The sequence below is a fragment of the Pimephales promelas genome, chromosome 10, assembly GCF_988280905.1.
Source record: "Pimephales promelas chromosome 10, fPimPro1.hap1.1, whole genome shotgun sequence".
NCBI lineage: Eukaryota > Metazoa > Chordata > Actinopteri > Cypriniformes > Leuciscidae > Pimephales > Pimephales promelas.
The window spans coordinates 9,361,507-9,369,385 of record NC_142778.1 but is presented as its reverse complement, the minus strand read 5'-3'; the positions used below and the strand labels follow the sequence as shown (position 1 = coordinate 9,369,385).

At 35.7% G+C, this 7,879-nt stretch overlaps 1 long non-coding RNA gene across 1 annotated transcript; it reads right to left on the bottom strand.

Annotated features, from left to right (window-relative positions):
* LOC120485863 (uncharacterized) lies at window positions 1–3,662 on the bottom strand. Its single transcript, XR_005624056.2, has 3 exons — window positions 3,536–3,662; window positions 3,241–3,354; window positions 1–3,146 (listed from the first exon to the last, which is right to left on the bottom strand). It is a non-coding gene; the product is annotated as an uncharacterized LOC120485863 (long non-coding RNA).
* Between the last annotated feature and the right edge of the window lie 4,217 nt (window positions 3,663–7,879).

Here is a 7,879-nt window from a genome sequence, read left to right as displayed (position 1 = left end):
TCAAGTTATGTTTACCACAGGCTTTATTTTACTCATAAATTGAAAAACCCCTTCATGAAACCCCATAGGAAAATCTAATTAGACTGGGTTCTGACATCATACCTGCACCAATCTATCTCTATTGGATGGTTTCACCAGAGTCAAATACCACTTTACTTGAGTAGGAAATACACATACACTTAAATGTGTCAGTGACAGACACATCTCTCAAAAAATAAGATATGATATAATATCATCCATTAAATTTAGAAATAACACTTTACAGTTGATAATAACCACGTACACGGTTATATATACAGTACAGATGCATCAGAGAATACAGGTGATACAGCATTTATTGTTACAAAATTTAATCAGAGTGGAAAAAAGGATCAATGAGGGAATCATTTTTACACATTAGAAATGCATGCAATACCATTAGCATTATGGTACATGTAAGATCACAAAGAGCAATCATTTGTTCAGACTCAAGCTTGTCATTAATCAGTTTACAGTGCAGTCATTTAGAAGCAGACCAGACATTTTGATAGAGATGTGAGAAACATTATACAGAACACAAATTATAGGATTTACAGTACATTATTGTGGGTACCAGCACACATTGTGGTCAAAGGAAATGAAATGGCAGATAGCCATTAGCAGATAGCAAAGGAACTTACTAAAAGTAAGCACAATGATACATTTGACAGTTAGCATCAGCAGGGCAGGTCAGGAGCACTATTAAAGTGCTCTTGACTTAAGGGTACATATCATGCTTTTAAATCATTCATTTTTACATATAAATCATACCGTTGTGGTCTATATAAAACATAACTGCAATGCTTGGGTCTGAATTGCTCATTATTATAGCTCCACAGGCCCCTTTTCTACCCCTTTTCTGATGTGCGTCTTTGAGCGACCCGTTTCAAAGCGGCCCCTTTAAATAAAAGGAGATGCGTCACACCCCGTCCGCTCTCCAGGTCGATGAGTTCACGGTCAGTTCAACTCCCCACGTTCGGCCATTATTGTAGTTTGATTAGAGATATACGATTATATACGATACCTTCAAAGAACATTTTTATTCACACTTTAATAAAATGTCAACAACAGAAGACTTGTCCATCAAGCCTTACATATTCGAGCCAGAGCGAGTGAGTTGATAAAGACGACGACAAACCTGCATAACAACCACTTCTTCATATGAATATATTGGTATGTGAGTTAACTGTTTTGTGTTATTAGTGAAAGTCGACTATTTCTCTTGTTAAAACAAGCACACTGACAAGATAAATGACTACGGTCTAATCTTACCACAAAAAAAATCTGTATTGACAATATGATACGTTTAGAAAAGCATCAGAAAACAACACAGCTATGACCATTGATGAAACTCAAGAACAATAATACTGCAGACGTGTAACGTTACTTCAAAACAAAAACAAAGAAAGACAAAGGTACTGCTAAACCATGACCACCATGTGTTTTAAGAAAGTAAAGTACTTTATTTTTATTAACGATATTTACAGCTTATCGAAATGCATTTACCTCTCATTCAGACGAAGTCAATCGGCAAACCCTTCTTTATACTGGCGGAGGTTGTTGAAGTGGGAATCCTTGAAGTGCTTCAGGTCACTAACGTACATCCAACAACCGAACATTTTGACTTGCCCTCTCGTAACTTCTGCATCATTGAGCTCGGACTACATAATCGGAGCGAGAAATAATAATGGCGGATTGCTCGAAGTTTTGGACCAGTAGTCAATGTCCTTATTTGGCAGTTCCGCTGCAAACACGGTGACGCACTTGCTCAAAAAACGTCATAGACAACAAAAATCTGAACAGGTTGAAAAATATGACCAAAACAGAATATAAAGATATAAACGAATCACCTGAAGAGAATAATTCCATCTTTTCTGTACTTATAAACACTCCAAATATACAACAAAATGCATTTAAGTGGATTTTGGCTAAAAAAGTGGATTTTGCATGATATGTCCCCTTTAAAAGGTGGCAAAGGGAGGAAGTGAGAAAAGGGCAATGGTTTTACAGGGTCCAAAGGAAAGTGTGAGAAATTAGATGGAAGGAATAGGAATAGGAATAGGAGGGACGGGATGATAATATTGAGACTTAGGTTTGGACACACTGTATTAAATGGATCGCTGTTCAAAATAGGTAAACATGACACAGGGAAATGCAGGAAGAAACTGTATAGAACATGTCATGCTTCATTGCATGGAGAAAAGCATCCCTGTGGGGAGATCTCATCATTTTATCTGATGTAATCAGCTTGCTTTTATGCTAGCCTTTCTTGGTGAACCACAGAAAACACATGAGAAACAACAACAAACAGCAAAACCGGAACACACCCACAGAGGTAAGGAAACAAAATAAAACAAAAAGCAAAAGAGCAGCAATTGGTAACACCCCATCTTTTTCTTGTGATTGTCCACTCATGTGATTTTGAAACCACCCAAAAATTGCTACTCCTGATGCAACTACTAACGCGAGTACCAGTAACCCTCCAAATAATCCAGATGCTAATCCTGATGCTGATGCTAATGCTGCTAATCCTAATGCTGCTGCTGCAACTGCTGGTAATCCTGATCCCATTGATGCTGATGTGTTGAATAATTTGTTTACGGCTTCTTTAATCCATTTTATTGCTGATTTAACTTTGTCTACTGCCCCCTTTATTAGATCTGTTACCCACTTTATGGTTTTTATTACACATGTTAATAGCACTGCTCCCATTGCCACTTGAGCTATTACTACACATGATTTAAAGAGATCTATTAACCTCTCTATTTGATGTACAACTTTTTGTAACAACTTTCTTGCTATTGCTACTATGACAGCTCCTGCTATTGCTCCAAATATTGCTGATCCTATTAGTGATGGTGCTCCTACCATTGATCGCAACTTTGCTGCTCCTGCTCCTGCTATACCTCCTGCTATTGCTGTTACTGCTACTGCTACTTGGTCTTTTCTTTGTTCTTCTTCCCACAGTGATTTTAAAATGCAAAATCCAGCTGCTGCTCCTGCTGCTGCTCCTACTATTGTGTCACCTGTTGGCATTAATATAAAACCTACTACAACAACTGTTGCAACTGCCAATGTTAGTGGTGATTGAGGAGTTGCCCACAGTCCCTTTTCAACTGCATGCTTTTCTAAAAAAGAAAAAAAATTGTCATCACATTATGAAACATAAAATATGCATGTACAGGATATTAATGCTATCGTATTATAAATTTCATTTCTTACCCATGTTGTTCGATTTTATATTGCAAGTGTGTCAGGTCTTCTAAATGATCAGGTTTTCAGATTTTTCTCCCCTCTTTCAAGGTTCTTCTTTCTTCTTTCTAGCCAATAACCCTCCTTTAAAGAGACAAAGTTACAAAATATGCCATCTAAAACCTCCACGCTCTTAAAATCACTGCATATTATCAGAATAAAAAAATAATAACAAACTTCTGTCAGAAGGGCCCCATGTACTTCTCTATGCCTCTTACAACACTCCCCACTCTCCCCTAACTGTATAAAGTAAAATCTTACAAACCTGAATCTGGATTCCAAACAGCAAATGAAAACTCTCTGATAAATATCTTGCAACAGATGCGTCTTGAATTCATGTACAACTTGACTGATAAAAGAAAGCTGGACACTATTCTGTTGTCTTATACATACCCAGGTTCAAATGAGATCTGAAGGCTGCTGTAAATCACATGATATTTAAGAAACTGCAGCGAGGTGAAAATGAGTCATGTCAGAACAGGAAATCCCTCAAAAAAATCTCACCTTTTGAGACAAAAGTTTCACCTAGCATTCATTTCTTCCCCCTCTCATTATATCAAGAAAAATTCACACAAAAAATATGGTTGGATGTGAATGATTATCATTAAGTATTATACATGTTTAGTATCATTCTAAATGTCTCAGGGTGACTGCAGTGTCTTATTCTCAAAGAAGTATTTATTTAGTCATTTAGCAGACACTTATTTTAATTTTAATTTTATTTTACTAACAACTGAGGACTAAAGCAAACGAGTCATCCTGAAAAGGCAAAAACAATGCAAGAAGTGCTCAAAATACAAAATACAAGGAAGGTTTTTAAGGAAAAGGAAATAAATGTTGTTTTGGTTAACACGGAAGAAATTAGTTTTCAGCTGTCTTTGGAATGCTGTTAGGTAATTTTTGCATTTCGGATGAGGGTGGGGGGATCATTCCTCCAGCATGGAACCGTGAATGAGAATGTTCTGGAGAGTGATTTTGAGGCTCTCTGTAATGATAGCCGTCGCTCATTGACCGATCGTAGGAGCGAGTGAAAGTAGGAAGGATCTGTAAGCAAGCGTCAATGTCTTGAACCTGATACGAGCAGCGACAGGTAGCGACAAGACGAGCTGCAGCATTCTGGATCATTTGTGGAGGTTTAGTTGCATAATGATGTAAGTCCAGCCAGAAGAGCATTGCAGTAAAACAAAAAGTAATAAGGTTTTGAATAGTTTAGAGATAACACACACACAAAAGGTGGGATGGTTACACCCTCCTGCTCTTAAAAGGTGTAACCTCTGAATGCAAATTCCCATTGCTAGCACATTTTTCCATGTAAAAGGGGTTCTGTATATAATGAAATGTAGCAAGGGGCTTGGCGCCTTTCTGTATCTCAGATCAGCCTGTGAATGCTGAGAGCCACCGGGACTCTCAGCTTCAAATATTTCCTAATGTCGGGTTAGATCTCATTTGATGTTTTGTATTGATTTTCTTTGAACTGATTATACATTTTCCTGACATAATAAATTGTTATATTTGATTATTCTAACTGATTTTGACATTATTTTCATTAGAGTTAAAGGGGGGTTGACTGCAATTTCACTTTTTTCATTTTAAATAGTGTGTAATGTTGCTGTTGGTGCATGAACAGTATCTGCAAAGTTGCAGCGCTGAAAGTTCAGTGTAAGCAGAGATATCGTCTTTTAACCCCTTAGCTGTCCCCCCCCTTTTTGAGAATGGGGGTTAAAATGCACTATTCAAACTTAAATGGTTGTAATTTAAGAATGCTTTGGAATATATACCCAAGTTTGGTCTTGTTTTAAAGAAAACACTCAGCAGAATATTGCTGAAGTGAAAACACTTCAAAAAATGAAAAAATTTGAAAAAGTTATGGAAGTTTAAATTTGCAGTAAATTAAATATACTGTACTATATATTTTTTATTTTATATAAAATATATATTTTAGAAAATATTTTTTACTCTAAAATTTCTATAAAATCAAAGCCATACATCTCATCAAGTTATGTTCCAAATTTGAAGTTCATATCACAAAAATTGAAGTTCCCATGAGATTTTGTTTAGGCGTAGTACCAAAAATAGCCACCGGGTGCCATTGAATTCCATTGAATTTAGTTGTATACATTCTGCCTTAACAAATCAATACATTTCTGTCCAAATATCAATTCTGTCACAAAATTTGGAACCTTGAGACTCTGACTTTTCTGACAATATCAGTTTTGTCAAGATTAGAAAAGGTTTTGATCATAAATTATGAAATATAATGATGCCCAAAAGGGGAGGAGCCTGATAAAATAAGTACCGTTTCTATGGTAACGCAACTTTCAATTATAAAACAGTTTTCACACGATGAATTCTGAGTTTATAAGATTTCAAATGATACCTAATTTATGATAACTACTAAAATATGTGATATAATAAAAAAGGCGATAAAAAATAATATTATATTTTAGAGGATAATAAATATAAATATTATCATTTTTAGAGGATAATATTGTACTATAATTTTTTTATTTTTTATTGATAAATACTAGATTATATGTTTATTATGAACTTTTAGCTTGAAAACAGAAGTTTCAATGATTAAAAGTGGGTTCATCAACTTTTTGTGACAAAGGTCAAAACTCCTGTTATGAAGCAGATTTTTTGAGGTGCACTCTTGTCATAAATTCATCAATTACTCTTCCTACATAATTTTTAACACAAAACAGGGGTAGAATATCTATTTAGAAGTCTTAGACCTTTCCAACAATATATAATTTGTCATAAAAGTCCACCACTTTATTTCATTCAAAACAAACTACAAAACAGACTCAATGTGTTAAATACTGGAATTATCCTTTAAGTCTACCATGTATGGTTTCGTTTTTGGCTTATATCTCAAATGTCAATGGAGAAATTGTATTGAATTTTTACTTCCGGCATCGGCTGTGGGCGGTACTGTGATGCTCTATATTGCGTGTGAGGATGTTGGAGGTGGAGATTTACAACCTATGTCCCAATGTGAAGGCTGCATCCTCCGAAGGCCATATTTGAAGGACGCTTGGCCATATTGGGCTGATTGCGTCACAGCCGCGCGATGAAGGCTGTCCCAATTCAAAGGCTGCACCCTCCGAAGGTCACATTTGAAGGCCGATTGCGTCACCGCAGCGTGACGAAGGCTGTCCCAATTCAGTTTTTCAGTTATGCATCCCGATCCTTCGCGGTCTATCCTACCCCATAAGTCATTGCGCTGGTGACGACAGCATTTTAATTTTTAAAAAAAAAAGTTCTGCCGGGAGTTCGGAGGTGGACGGCAAATTCGCATTTAAACGTAAAAGTATTGTTTTCATTAATCAAATAGCCAGAGAAACCAGAGTTAAAAGCCAAAAGTTTTTTTCTTCTTCTTTTTCATCAACTCATTCGTCACCATTGTGTGGCTGTATTTGTCTTGTGGAAATGCGAAAACGAATAATTATTATTCATAATTAATTTTTTTCTGCAACTTTAAATGTATTAAAATAAAATAAAATTCATGGCTCTGGACATTGGTTATTTTTGTAATAGCATCTGAGTGTTTGCAAGGTTGATACATTGAATAGGATTGCCTACTTTAGTGTAGTTTAATGTGCGTAGCAGTGTTGCTGTCCTGTGAGGGGAATCAGTTGGCTACTTCACATTTACGTGAATTAGCCTATGAAGTAGGCTGTGAAGTTCATTCCCCCACTGGTTATTTTGATAATTAAAGTAACAAAATGTTGGTCCATTGTCACAATATTAACAATTTGTTGCTAACTAAAACTGCGTCCCATATCAAAGTGCGCACCTGAAGAGCTCTGACCGGTCTAACCTGCGGAGGATTGTTAAACGCTCAATGATTTTTTCCCTTAGTAGGACCATTTCAAAAGATGTAAACAACACTGGTCCAGAAGCACTTCCTGTTTCAGTTTTTTAACACTACATAAAAGCTGGGATAAAATACAACCAACAGAACATTTAAAACTGAATCAAAAAGTTAAACAAACATCTTTAAGATGTTTTCTTTACATGTGAAATAAAGAAAACAGTTACAAACTGAAACAGGAAGTGTTTCTGGACCAGTGTTGTTTACATCTTGTGAAATGGTCTATACTTGAGGCTACTCAAGACCCACTGCTGCCACCTCTGCTACTTGTTACAGCCTTACAGACATATTTTTAAATGTTGCCTACATGAAATGTTGAATGCAGCTGTATCAAAATATTATTGTTTACTAGCCTACTGCCATGCAGCTAATCAAAGTTATTATTAGCCTACTGCAGTTCAGTTAAAACGTTCTGTTTTCAAAGTTATTTATATTTAGTATTATTTACATAATAATATTATTTAATAGTAATATAATAATATTAATTATATTATATATAGATAGACAGTAGGTTTTTATATATTCATTATATTATATATAGATAGACAGTAGGTTTTTTTTTTTTTTTTTTAGATAGACAGTAGGTTTTCAGATGGTTTTCAGGTGCAATTTCATCACGTGTGTTCGTCCATCCATCTGCTATGTTACGTAATTACTATTCATAAGCCTTCAACTTGCGAACGTCACGTTGCGTCATTAATATTCATGATCCCGCCTTCTATTTTGTAGGAT